The 17677-nt window shown below is 44.6% G+C and overlaps 1 protein-coding gene across 4 annotated transcripts in view; it reads right to left on the bottom strand.

Annotated features, from left to right (window-relative positions):
* CCN4 (cellular communication network factor 4) overlaps positions 1-17677 on the bottom strand; it is a 57446-nt gene that overhangs the window by 17076 nt on the left and 22693 nt on the right. The window contains exon 1 of one of the 4 annotated variants that reach the window (XM_075495310.1): positions 12154-12175. The exons of 2 other annotated variants lie outside the window; for them this stretch is intronic. The gene's annotated coding sequence lies outside the window, so the exon portion shown is untranslated. Of the gene's footprint in view, positions 1-11882; positions 12083-12153; positions 12176-17677 lie in introns of those variants that run through there. One more of the 4 variants, XM_075495309.1, reaches the window with a different exon arrangement.

Raw genomic sequence — 17677 nt, 5'->3', positions numbered from 1 at the left:
TCCCTCGACGAAGATCAAGTCCCATTCAAACCAGAGGGAATGGGAACAAGAGGTTAAGTGCAGGATGAGAGATACGGAACCTCCCTCACAGCCTCCAGAAACCTCACTGACCCTTGTTCAACACGTATAATAATATCGCTACACTTGGTGACCGTGTGATACTTTCACATCTATATTGTGAAAGATTCAGCTGATATCACCGGCTGTGAGATCCCCTGAGAATAAACAGATAAACTTCCAAAGATCACGGACCAATGCTTGTTGCACTGAACTTTCCATCCCCAGAAACATCTGTGCAAGTCTACTAAATCATCGGTGCTCACTGCATGCAGGTAGAAATGAGTATACGACGTACCAGACAGTGGAAGACAAGTTCCCATAATTGGTATAGATGACATGGAGTTACTGGTAACGTTATGGCAAATACAGAGAGTTTAGTTTTCTTTTATAAGGCTACAGCAGTGTAAAGGAACCTTAACTTCTGTATATGAAAATAAGACTTTTTTTTTTTAAATCTAGGAGTTATTAGGTAAGTGGGTTTGATTACGTTAATTTGGACAGATATAGGGAAGACTCAAGAGATGACAAGAGCTGCACCCCTCCTCATCAGCGACCGTGCACAGTGTGCAAAGTCTGACAGGAGAAAACTCAAGGGGGTAAAGGAAGTATTTATGGTGTTAAAAACTTGTTGAGCTAAGAACAGTAGTATTTAAATTAAGGAAGGGAAACAGGAGTTGAAGACGATAGGGTGCATCCAGACAGCCAGAGGTTGGACTGATGTTCTGAACCAGTGCCAGGCATCTGGAAATCTCTGAAAACAGGACTATAAGGGTGCTAAGATATATGGGCAGTGAATGCCTGTTGTTATCACACTGAGCATGCAGAGGCAAAAGAGACTCACATAGTCAGGAGACAAACCACAAAACCTCCCTGCAAGTTAAAGTCATATGAAATGGTTAAGGCAGGGTGTGTGGGGGTGGGACCACGAACATGAAATAACCAGAATGCCCATGTTGTCACAAAGAGGAAAAGGGAACTGAACACTTTCTACCTCCTCGCCCATCAAATTCTACAGGCGTCTCATCACATCGGCAGCGGGACAGAAACAACGCCATAGCCTATGCTACTGCCAACAATCAAGTTTTCTGTCTTCACTATATAAGTCCCTTTTGCCTCTTTCAAAATCCTAGAAAATATTCCAGTTACATTTCTCTGAGTGCTATAAACTGATTCACAGAAATAGATGCATATCCAAATAATCTACTTCAGGTTCAGGGATCTGAAGGAAAGTATAAAACAATACATGGCACAGAGCAGATGCTGCTTTAAATCACTTCCTCAAGGAATTGAAGTATTGAATTCTCTGGGGACACATTATCTTCCTAAACCGTTTTCTTCCTAAAGCTGATATCAAGCTTTTAACCATATCACAGGGTACCATTGTCAAACAACTGCCTCTTAAAATCCCCCCCAACAGATTTAATTAGACATTTTGTCACTGTGTTTTAGAATGTGCCAAAAAGAATCTCAAAAAGGAAATCTGAAGTCCTTTGCAACGGTGATAACTGATTCCGAAAAAGAGGAGTGCACAGCAGAATGCTAAGCACACAATTCTGAACATTTTTTCTTCTGACTCAAAAAGTAAAAATCCACAGAACAAGAACACGCACACACACAAAAAGACTAAAGACTTTTAAATAAAACCAGTAAATTCAATAGAAATGTAGCTGCAAGCTCTGGATGAGTTCAGATGTACAGAAAATGACCGGAAGGGAGTCTGTGCCCATGCACAGCAGGTAGACAGCAAGCCAGAAAGATGGTGACCCATAAGCTAGAGAAATGATGAATTGCTATAAGCTCGCATTAGAAGTTAAAGTGAGATCAGCACAAACGACCTTGCCAAATTTATGGTGAGAACATTTAGCAGGAGTGTGGTGATTAGCTAGAGGCCTCCTTTTCCCAAGCTATGCTGAGCTTGTCTGCCCCAAATGCCTGGAACAAACCCAGCCTAACTGAGGGAATTTACTAGCTCAACATGTGGAGCAGAGACATTACTTGCCAAAACATGTATACAAAGACCCTTCACACAGATGATATTGGAGATCATGAGGGCTAAAGCTGAGATGATGCAAGAAACCAGTAAACAAATCTGGAATCTGTTAACTTTTCTCGATGATAGTCAAGACCCTGAAGTAGATTGGAGTACAGGTTTTGTAAGCAGAAAGGAGGAGACTGCAAATTGAGTACATGATCGGATGTACCAGATCCACTCCTGTGCTGAGTTTTTTATGATCTGTTACGATATACAAGCCTACCCAAACAGTTTATAGTCTACCAAAAGGAGAAGGGTGGAATGAAGCATCCTCTTTCTTTGACATCTGGGAAACTGAGATGCAGTGATATTCTTACCCAGCTGCTCAGCTCAATCTTAGTGGTAGTCAGGTGTGCAATACTGTACAGTACCTGAGCCTAAGGGATACGCAAAAGCACATCAGAAGTCTGAAAACTGAATGCCATCTAGTATGAAACTAATCCATTAAATCTGGCAACAATCTGACATAAATAAGTTCTTCATAAGAGACTCTGACCTATCTGGGTTCATGTTAGAAATCAAAGCCATCACTGCTTTCAGTCAAATGAAAAAATAATAAAGCAATTCCAAAGACAGCATCTAATAAGACAAAGCTTTACCTGCAGGGAAAATCATGAAGTGTGTTTGTATTATTATTATTAATTTTTAGAATGCTGCCATTAACTTCACCTGAGCTACAGGCTCAGCCAACAAACAAACCAATCAACCTCCAACAAACAAACCAGTCAACCTCCACCCCCTTCTTAAGAAAGAAAAAAAGTGCTGCTTTCGAGACAAGTCCCTCAGGAGGGCAAAGTTTTGGAGTACGCAACCATTTGAGGGTCAATTCATCCCACTAAAGGCATAAAAAGAACTTTTTTCTTCTCAGTGAATGTAGAAGCTACTCAGTTCTTACAAGACCGAGAGGATATCTGATCAGCTTTCCCCCAGAAAAGGCAAGAAAGAAAAAATCCTTCTCACAAGACATACTCACTTTCGTTTACCTAGGAACATAGCTGGAGAGGAGAGTGGGAGGAAATCAGTTTTGATTGGGACCTGGAGGTGCCAATGCAGTAAGACATAGTTACAAATAAGACTACTAAAATGAGCCAATGTAAGCATCTTGGTTTTAATGGCGGTTGCACAAGAAAGGGAAGTTCCTTTCTAATGTAGACCACATAGCCACACTGTTACTGCACATGGATGCATCTTGTTGGCTTCTCATAGTCACTGCAAAGGATAAACGGCAGCCAGAACAGCGTGACTAAAATATCAATACCTTAAAAGAATATTTATACTAATGGAAGTCAGATGATTTGCACAGTCAAGTTAATTTACAGCTGGTCCACAAATAAAAACCACTGACAATCAAGTGCATATGCAAAATGACTCCAAAAATGTCCTTGAGCAAATCAGTGGCTCGCTGTCCAGTGTTGCAAAAGATTGCAGATTTGGTTATAAGCAGCTACTACGTCTGCAAGACACTCAGCAGATCAGTGGGATCTTTTGCACAGGCGAGATTATGTGTAAAAGGCCCCGCTCTCCTCAGCTTCTCCGTGCAACTAGACGCGCTCTCAGCTGCTGCATGCAAACCCTGGGCCCCTCTCTGCTGACAGCAGAGGAGGAGATCATTGCACTGACTGCACCAGGGACTTGGTAACTACTCCAGACAAAAAGCCTAACTTTGGGGTTGCTAAAGGTACAGAAGGTAAACTAGATTGAAGGACTAGGGCATGACTTTGCTATTTGAACTCAGCTTTTAGCCTCTTTGTGTCTGCAGAACAGGGGTGGTAATGCTTCTTTTGCTACAAGAAACAAACCCTGAAGATTGTGAGCTGCCCAGACCATGGAGGAAGATGCAGCTGCCATCAAGGGAGATGGCAGACACAGAATAAGGGCAAGGGAGATCCCAAGAGAGTTTCTCTATGAAGATATCAGTATGGATAGGGAGAGGTAGGAAAGCCAGAGCTGCTAAAAGGGCTATAGGCCTGTGGCTATGCTAGTGATGTGCCTGGGAAGAACAAATTTCTGTCCACTCACCTGTAGGAAAATCAGTATTCAGCTTGTAGCATATGAAATTTCTGAACATGACTTTCAGAGGTGTCTGGAGGACTTCAAATGCAGGGGGACACCACAGTTGAGCACCTTCAACCCATCTACTTTAGCAAAAAGACAAGGTTTCTCCATTTTGTTCACATAAGAGGAACAATTATCTGACAGCCAGCATGTTCCTCAGCCTGGACATATTTGTAGCTCCCCACCAGTAGCAGAGAGTTTTCGCTCAGGATGCCACAGCCAGACGCAGCCAGGTCACCACCAACGGGTGTGATAACACTGATGCAATCAACTGAATAGCCATACAACGCCAGAATGAAAACAGGCACAGATGCGATGAAGATTTTGTTCTGGTATGAAGGGCTGAAATATCCTTGGCATGTAATTTATCCCAAGCTGAAGTCCAGTAGACACTTTCTCATCTCATGCAATAAAAATTATGTTTACAGAATTTTGGTACATCTGTCTTCTGCTGATGCCCTTGCCAGGGAATTTATTGATTGAATTTTAATTACTGTGAATTAAACATAGAAGGTATAATTGCTTTCTCCTCCACAAACACAAAACCAGAAAGTGGGGGTTGCAAAGGAGAGAAGTGTTTTCACCTAAAGCAAGAGGAAATCCTGTTCTTTTTGAATAAAGTGTTAAACCACAACAGGATGTGAAATGTGTGGGGATGTGCAAAAAAAGGAAGAAGAAAAAAAAAAGGCTGCTCTGGACAGAGACAAGAGGGGAAATTTGCTTTAAGGAGAGAAACCGGTGATGCTGAAACAACACAACTGCAAGATTTGAAGGGTTAAACTGTCTGTTTACTGAGCCATTGAGTAGGAAACACACAGCTGTATCAACAGGAAAGTAGGATCTGGAGTCAGAAGTGCATTTTTTAACTTGTCCTTTTCTTCCTCAAATCTACCAAGAAGATTAACATTTGAGATTTAATACAAAAAAGAAAGACCTCGACAGCAAGTTCTGCAGCAACGAAGTACAGACAGGGGAGAGAGCAGGCTCCAGTGTGCTGGCAGCTGGATGGCACTTATCAGCAATAGCATCCACTTTCCAGGCCACCACGAAGAAATAAAGCCTATTCAAGGTTCAAGGAAGGCTCACATGATGGGAATTTACTGGCTTTTGAGGATGACTGCCAGGTCCCAAGGTTGAGCTGAGCCAGAAGCAGCCAAGGCACTGCGGACCAGACCTCCCATGACTGTCCATCTCTCAACACACCCCCCCACATTTTGCCTGGTCTCCAGGCTACTTTTCTCCTCCCTCCTCTACTCTCCTAGGCTGAATAACCCTATGAAGTTACAATTTTGATTTCCTATTTCTCCATTTTTTCAGCCAAGCTCACAGCCTCAGAGGAGTGTCCAAGTCTCATTCGTTTCAGTTTGGATTCAGTCACAAAGTAGAGAAAAATAAAGAGACATTAGAATACTTGTGTGGATCTGGTCTCAGGTTCCTGACCCTACACAGAGCTCCCATTAGCTTTCCAAGAAAACAGTTTAATTCAGTGTTTCAATTGTAACACACAAGGGCTTTTCTTTTTTTCCCCCCACTCTGTTTCCGCTACAGAAACTATCTGTTAATGTACTGCGTAAGCCTGGGACAAGCCTGGTTTCACTGTCTGAAACCCCTCTAGCTCATCAGAGCAATAGGAAAAGGCAGGAAATGCATTTGGCTTTATTAGAAGGTGAGAAAAAAAATGTGAGTTTTGTTACTCACATGGCACTTGGGGTATCCTTCCTACTTGGCCTCTTTTATTGGGAAAAACAAAATACAAACACACAAGCAAGCAAACCTTTTACAAAGAGACTGATGCAAAATGAGAAGGAACAACATTTTTTTTCCAAATACACTCGTTTTGTAAGCCAACAACTAATAATTTCAAGCGTGCTACAAACTACACTGTGGTCGAGGGGAGTTTAGGGCTGGCCTTTGGGGACCAGGGTCTCACGCCCCGTATTCACAGAGCCCACAACCATTAACTCCCCAGACCAGAAGGGAACAGATACTGCCTGCTTTTTTAGTGGCTTTTCAGAAGAGGATGCCTGGGGTTGACATTCACTCTGCTACGTTTTCGTCTTGTTTTTCATCTTGAAGAGTGATTTAGATCCTCATTCTGGGTTTTTTTCAGGTGATTACCCAATTCAGGGTACATGTTTATCTATCATTTCATGCAGTAGATCTTAACAGCATCAGATAATCCATATAGGTAACAGTCTGGCAAAAAAAGAGTGAAAACGGGAGTGTGCATCACTCAAGCTTTAATAGCATTAAAAGGAAATAAGATGACCACAAAAAATTATGAGATTAAAAGATACAAAAAAGCACTGGGGCTTTCCACAGGCAGAGGCTGAAAAGCCAGGGCAACTCCTAGGAGGCAGCAGGTACACTCGTAACATTAAGATCATTCGGAATGACTACTATTCAAATACCTCATATAGATTTATTCAACATTAGTGAGAAGGGAATAAAAGAATGGTTTTGTTCCAAAACAGTGATTCTTCAGCACTGAACTGGGGTTCATGGGGAAGTTCCCATCCACAGATGCTCTGAGATCTTCTCTGCAGCTCCAAATTTAAGAGAAGTTTATTTTTAATAGTTTGGCTACTTAATAGCATTCTTTAAAGAAAACCTTGAATTCAGATTCAAAATATTCACCTTGATGTTCTCTCACAGTTGTCAAGTTTTCTTACCTTGTCATGGACAATTTCTCTACAACTTGTCTGTGTTAGTCTGCATTTCCACGGAGCACCACATTTAAAATGGAACGGACCTGGCATGGGAAGGATCCTTCTTTTGGCTGCTAGCTCATGGCTAGGAATGTAATTCTTTCTTTTTCTGAAAATCAGCAGGGCTTGGCCCAGAATATTTGGCTTGCAAGACTTGGATAAAGTTGGTTAATCCCTCATGTAAGCTGAGGGCTATGGCATTGCAACACAGTTTTGCAGCAGGTATTTGCCCATCTCCTACTCTGGAGCCCCATATCAAGAGGAGGCCACCTGAGGCGGTGGGTGCACGGACAACTAGGTCTTGGTTTAATTGCCTCAGCCAGCCCCATGCTGTAGCTCCGAGAAACAGTGTGTCCTTGATGCTAACAGGATAACAGCATGGGGTTCTCTGACCCATGTTTTAGTTGCCCCTAGCAGTGGCTGAGCAGAACGTCAAGGATGAGGAGCCAGCAGGATCGCAGGGAGAGACAGCCAAGGGGAGCTTGGATAAGAGACTGCCCATTTAAGTCTCCCATGTGAGGCTTGAGAGATAGGCTGATCCAAAAAACTTTTCTAAGGGGCATCTGTTTTTTTAGCAAGAACTGCTGCAGGGCAGCAGTCAGCAGAGTGATGGCTATAGAGAGCGTCTTGTCCCATGTGCTATGAAAAAGGAGAAGGGGGTGGTGATGAGTCCCTGAACAGGGGGAACAGGCTGTTCCTAAAGACCTGGCCCAGAAACAGCAAAAAGAACAAACTCAGGCGATGAGAAGGAGGGGGCTCAGAAGAGGTCAGAGCCAGCTCTCAAGCCAGCCTGGGCTTTGCACAACAAACATTATTCCAGACACGCTTGAAGCTCAGATCCTGTTTTTAATATGCAACAGAAAGCCCCAAAAAGCACCTGTACCTTCCTGCCCCGTTCCCAACAAAAGCTGACCCATTGCAAATGGAGAAGGAACTAAAAAGAGAGAGGCCAGTAGATTTGCCCTTGGCTTTTACAAGGCTTTGGGGACGAAACCCGTTGCTTTTGAATTAAATACAATGGAAACTACAAGTGGGGAAACTAGAACACCTCCTGGCACAAATTCATGAAGAAAAAAGAAAAGGAGTGAAGTTATTAGTATAGGAAAATTATGTATTGTGCTGGAGAATGAATCCTCCTGCCCTTGAAGTCAGTGGAAACAGAACTGAAATTCAGGGCTTTGGTAAAAAAGATGCCAGAGAATGAACCTAGAATAACTGGTGCAAGCAGTAAATGTGAAGGCTGATATACTCGGGGGTATCAGCTCTCCGGATGGGAATGCACACACAGCACTTGCAAGGGCAAGCAGACCATGTCACCGTCTGCTTCTAGGAGGGATTGCTCATGGTGGAAACCAGCACCTTTCACAGGGAGGAAATTCTTGAATAACCCTGTTTCAATCTGGGGCCCAAGAGATGAAGTGACTGTCCCAAAGGCAGACAGGATGTCTGTGGCAGAGCCAAAAATAGCAGTTAGATTTCTTGTTCCTACAACTGTAACCATACCATGATCCCTCCTCCTACACACAGTTAATAAACTAAGTTGTTTAGTTCTTACTGGATGCAAAAAAGAAACCGTTCCACAGAGCAGACGCTCAGATGCTGTTCAGTTCAGCAAAGTCAATTGCTTAGTGTTTTATCTTTCAACCATCGCATGCACCTGATGCCTGCAAAAGGGCAAGACCCTTTCACCTCTCCAACACCTTCAAATCCAACAGATCAGTGGTGATCAGCAGTTTATAACTTGATGCGTCTGTGCAAAGCGATGAAATGGGTCTTTCACATATGATTCGCTCTTGCTTGCATGCAGCTATGATACCTGCTGGGGCCCAGGTCTAAACCAACCAGGTGACAAAATTCTTGTTTCAGATCCAGAGACCTGCTGACACCATGAATGGCATAAAATAATAAAAAAAAACCAAACCAAAGCGAAACTCCTTGCTCAGGCCAGGGTATTGCTGCAGCTCCACCACAACCCACTGACACTGGGAGTCCTTCACCCGGCACTGAAGCGCTTTGGCAGGTCACAAGGAGAAAGTTGCTTAGACTTCATGCCCATCAGCACCCACATGCCTCCCAAAAAAACCAACCACACACCACGCAAATGCTACTTCTTAAACAACCCCAAACTGGAAAGTGGCAACGTGTCAGCTCTTAAACAGTTAACGCTGCTGCTTTCCTACCTAGAGGAGGACATCAGCTGTGTGTTTTGTCTCCAGGAGGGTAAAGACGAATTTCTAATTATATGGCTACTGCCATTTTTGCTGGTCTCTCGATAACTGGTGTTGGCTGCCTGTAGCCCCCCGCAAGCCAAGCAGGAGTGGGAGCTGTGCGTACAGGCACAGGGTTGGGCTCCGAGATCCCCGACACGCGAGGGCAGTGTTGGTGCACAGATGACGAGGCTGTGGTGCTCCCCAGCAGCCCTGCACAGCACCCTGCTGCTTCCGAGCATCCCCCCGGGCCCAGGCTGCTCCACAGCCACGATTTGTGCCAGAAAAACCACATTTGGGAAGCGGATGGGGAAGGAGGTGTTAAGCCAAAACGTTTATATCCGCACAGCTCCCGCTTTAGAGGCAGTTTTTCTAAGAAAGCTTCCCCTCTCTTTTACGGGGTGAACAATAAAACCAGGATCAACACCTTTACGGTCATATAGTCACATGGGAATGAGGCAAATGCAATTCTTTAATTATTCCTCTATAAAATGGTACAACCATCGAGGATGCAGAGGTTTTAAAGGGATCTCAACTGTGCTGCTGTAATATCCATTTATTCTTCTAATCAAATACTCCAGCCTCCCAGATGATACACTGGAAAGCATTTTAATATTGCTGGGAGGGGGTGGGGGGGAGCAAGAAACAGTCAAAAATATGGCACAAACATCTCCTCGAGTGCAAACACACTGCCTATATGATACGTACGGAATAACTGACACAAAACGTAAAAATACAGGGGGGATGTGGGTATATGTATACGTGCATTTTATACATGTATATGTAAATCACACAGAATTAAGCACATCAACTAAAAGAAGCAGAAGCTTCTTATCTGAGCCTGAAACCAGGCACGTAACGCATGGTTCCACCACAAACTCAGGAGCTCACCCACACCCGGGCAGCTTTTGTGGGTGAGGAATTCACCAGCCTGCACGAGGACAATCACACCACCTCTTTGGGGAACCCCAGTGCACTGAGGAAGCTAAGCACAGGTTTTGATGCAAAATCTGGAAAAATAAGTCAAGTGACCCCCAGAAACCCACTACCTCATAGACATCAGCTTGCAGCTTCTCTGACCCTTACGTATTTTTAAATGTAATTTTAAAAATGTACCCTTGGCACTCTAATAAAACAGTGAAAATTAATAGTGAATGATGTCCATAAATGAACTGCAGTGTTAAATAGCAGGGATTTCATTATATGTTTAACTACAGTAATTGCAATACCTAGGGTCAAATGTGGAAGAAAAAAAGAAAGAAGCCAACTGAATTTGCCCTCATTCTCTTACATCAATGTGTATCAGCCCACACACAGATGCTGTGGGTATGACCTAGTCCTCCAAGACCAAGATCCAGCAGGAAATATTGCCGGCAATGCTTATAAATAAATCACCTGCTGAATGGCCAAACTAGTTAAGGAAACCTGGATATTTTCCTAATTAATTTTCCACCCTTTTTTCTCATAAAAATGTAACCAAAGAGTTTTATAGTGTAATCCACTTGCAGATTCTCAGCACTGGCTGCAGTTTTTGTGGTTTGGTCCTTCCTTGCTAAAGAGCTAAAATGACCCAGCTGTTACTCTAAAACCAGGGAATTAGTAGCCTGTGGGCAGCCAAGTACATGTGCCAGCCATTCGGAGGAGCGCTTAATTTCCCCCATATGGATTTTCATGTCTCTGCCTTCTTATCGGCCCAGATACAGAAGGTTCCCTTTGTCACAGCAGATATAAGCTAGTGATCATAGACGTGAGCTATAGCCTGCTTGGTCATCAGACACATCCAGGAATATTTTGGTGGACTTCAAAACCCAGAAAGGAGGATCCATGAATCCAAAAAACACAGATGCAGAGTGATCTCTTGCACCACAAATACGAGAATGCCAAGGACACCATTTACCAGGCATGGCAGTGACAATGACACAAGTGTTTAGAGCACGGTTAGGAGATGCTTTGAGATAGCGATGGCATTTTTGGGGGAAGTTACCAGTCTCTCTGCAGAGCCCTAGCACATTAGTTGTCTGCCCAGTGCAAGAAGGCTTGCCCCTTCATGGAGTAAAACAGAGTCACTGCTTCAGGTGATTAGTGTTGTCCCCAACCTGGGTTTCAGCAAAGCCATGCTCCCTTCTTTTCTCTATAATCTTCCTTTCCCAGGCCAGGCATACGTATATGGATATGAAGAAACTTCAGCAAGAGAAAGAAAGAATCCCCCACTCATCTTGCTGTCTCTTGTTACTGAAAAAGCTTCAGTAAGAAAACAACAAAATGAAAGCAGGATGATAGTCTGGCAAGCTGGTAGAGCATGGAAAGGAATTGAAATTTTTAAACCACTCAAAAATTTGAGTTGCATTCGTAAATTCTATAAAGGAGAAAGTGCTACCGTGCACATGTAGCTAAAAAATTGCTACCTTCTAAAAAAAAAAAAAAAAAAAATCCCTGAGTCATCCAGAGCAATTTTGGTCAAAGTTGTTAAGTCTATGTGGGTTGCACTGTTCCTGGTGGCACATAGCAAGTTTTGTGTCAGGTACAGAATTACAAAGTTGCTTACTACTACTAACTTTACTGTGTTCTTTCCATCATATACAGATATTACATATAGTAGTTCCATTTTTCTAAATCTAATGTAGCTACTAACTCAGTCAAGCTAGACAGTTGCATGCTAGAGATGTAATAATAAAACCAATGCTTCATATCCACCTGGAAGCCTTTCACTGGAGATGATTCCAGTATGCTAGGAAGGGAAAGGACAGGTTCACCTTAAGCTGAGTAGGAGGAGTTTGTTTCAGCTCTAAGAAAAAGGTATAAAAGCAGCCAAAACATTACCGGTATTGTGAGTTCTGTTCATCTGAGTGTCAATGAAATGCTGGACCAAGTGACCTTGCTATGCTGCCCCATCACCAAGCATGAGACATTTTTTCTTATAACTCCTTCCAAATCTGCAAGGCAAGCTCTTAGGAGAAGGTCCTTTTGCGGGCCTGGAATTGCTCCATGACAGCAAAGCCCTAACTGCGCACATGTCCAGCAGCATCGGGATCCAGGTGACTCACAACCCTCCATGGATAATGCATGAGCCCACAATTATTTCTGCAAATACCTCTCAGGTTTCCCTTGGGGTTCATTGCACGCCATCCTGGAGTTCATGAAACTTGGCCTTCCAGCTTGCTCATCTCCTATTTGCTTTAGAGCTTAAGTAGAATGACAGACTCAGACTAATAAAACAGAAGAACAACGTGGGAGCTATTGAGAAAGAAAGGAGGAACACAGAGATGACCACACAGTCCTGGAATGCATTACCAACCCAAGTATTAGAAATTCATTTTTTAAGTTGTGCTGCAAAGCTTAGCTTAAGTGTTATCTTCTTCCACAGCTATTTCAGCCTAAAGGCTCTCCTTTCCTTCCCCATCCACAAGAAGAATTACTTGTAGACCAGAGCCAGCTGTTGGCACCCACAGAGGTAAAAATGCCTTTTCTCCTTCTACTTTCCCACACCTAGCCCAGACGCCAAGATTACAAGTCAAAGCCCAGCAGCAGTCTATTAGAAGGCACAAGGGATTAAAAGGACTCCAGAAGCTTCACCCAGGATGCCAGAATAAGCAGCAGCCAAGAGGGGAACACATAAGGTTTCAGTATGGGTACAATAAATAACAGAGGCACCAGTGGAGGTACGTCCCAGAGCTGGGAGACCACCAGGTTGCAGGAGAACCAATGATCCTCACCCACAGCTTGGAAACCCAAAGCAGCACTGGAGAACATCCGCACAGAGCTGCTAAAGCAGCAGAGTCAGAGTCCCTTGGCCCAGGAACACATCTGTAAAAACAAAGCCCTGTGATCCCCTGCCAGCCTGCAGCAAGGGGAGGCTGAAGGTAAGTCATCGCGGGACGCAGCAAACCCTGGGTGGGAAAAAACTTGTAAGAGGTATTGATGGGGAAATTGGGTGCTGTAAGCCCAGTCCAAGAAACCAGGTCTGAATTCCTGGTGGACATCAGAACACAGAAAGAAAACAAATGGGTAGACTTTGTTTGGGCCCATCACTGCCAAGCTGACAGCTGTCAGTCAAAGTTTATATTTAATAGAAACAGAAAATTCTACTTTTAGCATAAGCACCCTAAGAATGAGGATGGTTGAACTACATTATAAGAAAGCAAAGGGGGAATCAGGGGAGACATCTTAATCCAGGGTGCCTACCTGCACCTTCTGGTGACAAACTGAAATCTGAAAGAGTGAGGAAACCTTACCCTGCTTTCTGGTCCACAACATGAGACACTGTCAGGCTCGATACTCAGATGTATCTTCAGCTGAAGCTGTGGGCGTTCAGCTTTTGCCAGGCCACAGCTGCCAATGTTCACATACATGATACTATTTCTTTTTTTATTTAAAACAGCTTCATTTCCACTCGTGCATAAGAGCCAGGGCTGTCCAGACAGGAATGCTCGAGACCCCTTTGGGACACTGAGGCCATCCAAAAAGAGCAGTTCTCAGTAAGCTGAGCGCTGGCAAGATGCTAAAGCAACTCTTAACATCCCAACGTGGGAGCCCAGAGCTTCTGAAGCAATAAGTCAATGTCTCATGTGGGTGTGGAGGACTTCTGAAATTTTTGCCCAGGGCCTTTTCCTAGCACCTGGGAAAGGCAGGAAAAGCTAAACAGGTACAACTCTTTCAAAGGACAAACACCCAGCATAATCATGTAAATCTTATGCTTTTGCTAAAACCCACAGCTATCATTTTTAACTAACGCCGTTCCCTGGAGAAGCCCCGCTGGCAGAGCACTCGCGTCGCAGGCAGGACTGCCGCCGTGTGAAACGGGGACAGGACCTGCCTGGGGGACACAAACAGGCAGTGGCACAACTGCGAGGGGGGTGAGGAAGCCAGTTCTTGCCCCCAGCTCTGTCTTGGTTAATGTTGCAAAGAGACTGTTGCACACTGACAGCTGATGGCTATCAAAGCAAATTCAGACACTGATAGGAGAAGTTATGAAGAAAATGCATAAAAGCCTGCTGCTCTCAGCAAAAACTCCGTCTGTGTGTGCTTGTGTATTTAGGAGGCATCTTTGCTTCATCAGAAACAGACTTGGGTCTGAACCTCTGATCCGTCTGAAGCACATTCGGTGCTACCTTCAGGATGTTGCCTTGGCAATGATTTCATTCTGCAAGTGGATTTGTGAGGGAGGACTGCCAACTAAAAGACCAGCTTTGGGAAAGCCCTACATATGATGCAGCGATACCCATGGGGATTATGTCTACCAGCTTCGAGCCACAAGATACTCATTTGCATAGCTGAATCTTCAGCTGCTATAACCAGAGTCATTTTAATTGACATGTACAATTTAGGGAAGTGTAGGATAGGAACCCCTCTAAAGAGAAGTGTATTGACCCTGTCTCTGGTAACCAGAGGGTGTTAAGCAACAGGCAATGGTGGGAAGGTTAGAGGGACAAGACACATCAGCTTTGAACCTATGCTGCCTAAGTCTCTCTATGCATCGTTATCCATGGTGCAAGCCTGTAGCCGTCTGTACAAAGCACTCAACAGACAAACCTCAGCTCACCTCCCCTGGAGAGCCATGGGATTTTTGCAGGCAAGAATAAAGGTGTCTGGAACCTTTAGCATTAGATTATATATGAGCTGCTAGCAAAGCAAATAGATAAATGAATAAATCAAACCATAGCCTTTTCTTTTTTTTTTATTTTCTTTTTTTTTTTTTCGGTTCCAGTTTGGTCAGAATGTGGTTTCACCTGGAAGAGCCCAAAGAAATGTAGTAATTTTTTCCTGCCACCAAATCCAAACATTTTACAAATGAAATTCTTGGCCTCACATCTGTGCCAATAAATCTTATAAAAAGGAGAAGGAAAAACTGCACGTTATGGTTCTCAAACCACTTTCCACACAGCCTGAGGCAGCCCTGAACTCGGGTCATTATCAGTGACTATCTAATGAAATCAATGCTTACAAAGGAGATGGTCCCTATATAAAACTGTCTTCAAACATCTCTCTGCTTCCTTCCTCCCACTAAAGCCAAAAGCCTGGTGTTTGTGTGCTGTGACTGCCAACACATCAAATAGAAGTGTCAATACCTGCCTACTAGTTGATGCTATTTGCTCTTTGACCATCTTGCTTACCATCTTGCTTACCGTTTGCTTACCATCACCGTTAAAGGAAAAGTCTGCAGGTTTGCATTCACATCTTATCCACACACCACCCATTCCTTCACTTCAAATATTTTAGAAACCTCCAATGCTGTTCTTCTTCCTAATAATCTCCTTTACGGATTTTCTACAAAGTGCAGCATTGCTTTGCTAATCATCACCCTGGTTTGGGACATTTTGTCCCATTTGAACAAGGGGTCTCATATCTGCTGAGTCATCAGGACTAAAGGCTGAAGATCCTGGCTCTGATTCCTCGATGTGCAGCACTGGAAGAGGCCAACACATCCAGCCTTGAAGTCCTTGCTGCAGAAATGACTCAGGCACTGAGGAATCTCAGCCTAGTTGACGGGACTTGGGCTCCCATGGTCTCTGCCCTTATATCTATGAAAAAAAATATTTTAAGGAATGTTTGAAAACTTATGCCTGAAATTCCAGCTATGCTCAGCTATTTTTCTCTTTGCAAACCCATCACCTGTGCAGTTATGCCCCAATACAAAACCTTGTCGATAAAACTGTTAAAGAGCTCAGTAACTGTCTGTAGCTTAATACAGTACTGGGGGACGGGGGACACTCGGGCAGAATCTGATAGCTGCCTTCTGAAATGCCCTTTGAGACCTGGCTGACCTTTCCATATTAAGTCCTCTGCCCTTCTCCCTTGAACAAGTATATATATTCGAGTTATACTGCAGATAGTCAACCCTCCTCTTTCCCAGTGGAGCATCTTTTTATGTCCATATTTCTTCTTATATGTGAAGAGTGACAAGTCCGCAGGGAGACCACAGGGCTTTGCCTGTGCACAGCGACCTGCCTGATGCTACCACTCCATGGATGCCTCTGCAGTGTTGGAAAGATCTTTATTACTGTTGTGATGATGCCATCAAAGATGCAACACAGTAGACAACGAGGTGGGGCCGTGTCAGAGCTTTACCAGCGCTCATCTGTTATGACCCGCACGACTTAGCTAAGATATCTCTCATGAGCAGGGTGGCCTTGCCAGCTAAATATTCACAATATCCCACACCAATCGCAATATCCCTTGCTCCTTCAGACATCCTCCCCTTAAGCAGACCAAACTAAGCCTGCTCTTCTCGCAGAGCTCCTTTAAGTATTACATAGACGAATACTGCCTCCCAGTTGCTCTCCCCAGCCCCTCTCATCCCTCCATGCTATACACCCTTTTCATCCCCATTCCCCCACTCCCTTATGTACGCCAGACAGAAATCTGCCCTTCATCAGCCTACCAACCCCCCACCACATCGCAGTTCAGGTGTGGAGAAGACCTACAGAAAGCCAGTTCATTACTGCGGAGAAATCGTCCCTACTCAATGGTTTCTAAGCACAACTTTCTAAGGTCCAGCTCCACGGGTGTGTTCAGGAGGTGACAGTGCCCCTGGGATGCTGCAGAGAGACACAGCTTCACCTGCTCCCTTCAATGGAGAGCCCGAACTGCAACGGTCGAGACCCAGGACTCTTTTTAGGCTATTTTTGGTACTGTTTCAAATTCTTTTTTAGATACTCTTTAGACCAAACATGCTGCCAGCAATATTTGGATTGCACTCACTCACCCCCACAGCAGGCACGTGTGTCTGCATGCACTCACACACCCTTTCATGCTACAGCAGCTTTTTTTACAAACAGCTTTGATATCAAGGGAGCCCAGGACAACCAGTGTAAAATTTACAAGGCTCACACAGCTCTCCTCTAGTTAACACTGTTTAGGGGGGCCCCCTCCCTCTGTGTGACTTTTTACTTGCTCAACAAAAATCAACTGAGGTAAGAATCAACTTCCCTCAGAGAGCCCAAGAGGTGCATTTTGTTTGTTTGTTGTTAGTTTTGTGTTTTGTGTTGTGTTGTATTTTTTTTTTTTTTCTAGAAGAGGCACCATTATCAGTCCATCTCCACATTCACGCAGGACTTATCGCTTTGCCATCTGCGTTCACACAGGTGCGTCTGGTGTACCACACCACGCCTGCTACTTTCTTGCTTTAAAGCCTCGCTTTATCTCGCAACACACAAGCCAACCCCTCATGCCAGCAGCCCTGCGAAGCCAAATCCCCCCGCTGTGCACAGCAGTTGATGTGTGTGTCCCCCCCCCCAGAGCAGAAGCGATGCTCAGACACAGCTTCACACGTGTCTGGCTCAGGCAATGCCCCAGCCGGGTAGCCCAAAGGGGTCCCTAGGATCCACCTCTCTTTCGGGGTCCCCAGGGCTCCCCGAGCCCTGAGTCCAGCCTTGCCGCCGGGGATGGGGACGAGGAGGAGGGGACACGGCGGGGCCCGGCGCGGCCGCTCCGTCGCTCTCCGGCTGGGGACGGGCAGCGCCCGCCGTGCCGGGCACCTTCCTCGGCGCGCCAGCTCTCCGCAGCCGCCTTCTCTCCCCCGGGGATTTCACGCAAGCCGCAAGCACGCCCCGGGAAAGGAAAAGCAAAACGCAAACACCTTCTGAAATGAGTGGCTTTCCCACATAGGTTTTTCCAAA

The sequence above is a fragment of the Mycteria americana genome, chromosome 2 (genome assembly GCF_035582795.1).
Source record: "Mycteria americana isolate JAX WOST 10 ecotype Jacksonville Zoo and Gardens chromosome 2, USCA_MyAme_1.0, whole genome shotgun sequence".
Taxonomy (NCBI): Eukaryota; Metazoa; Chordata; class Aves; order Ciconiiformes; family Ciconiidae; genus Mycteria; species Mycteria americana.
Note: the sequence above shows the minus strand (reverse complement) of the source record. Positions and strands in the feature narration are given on the sequence as shown.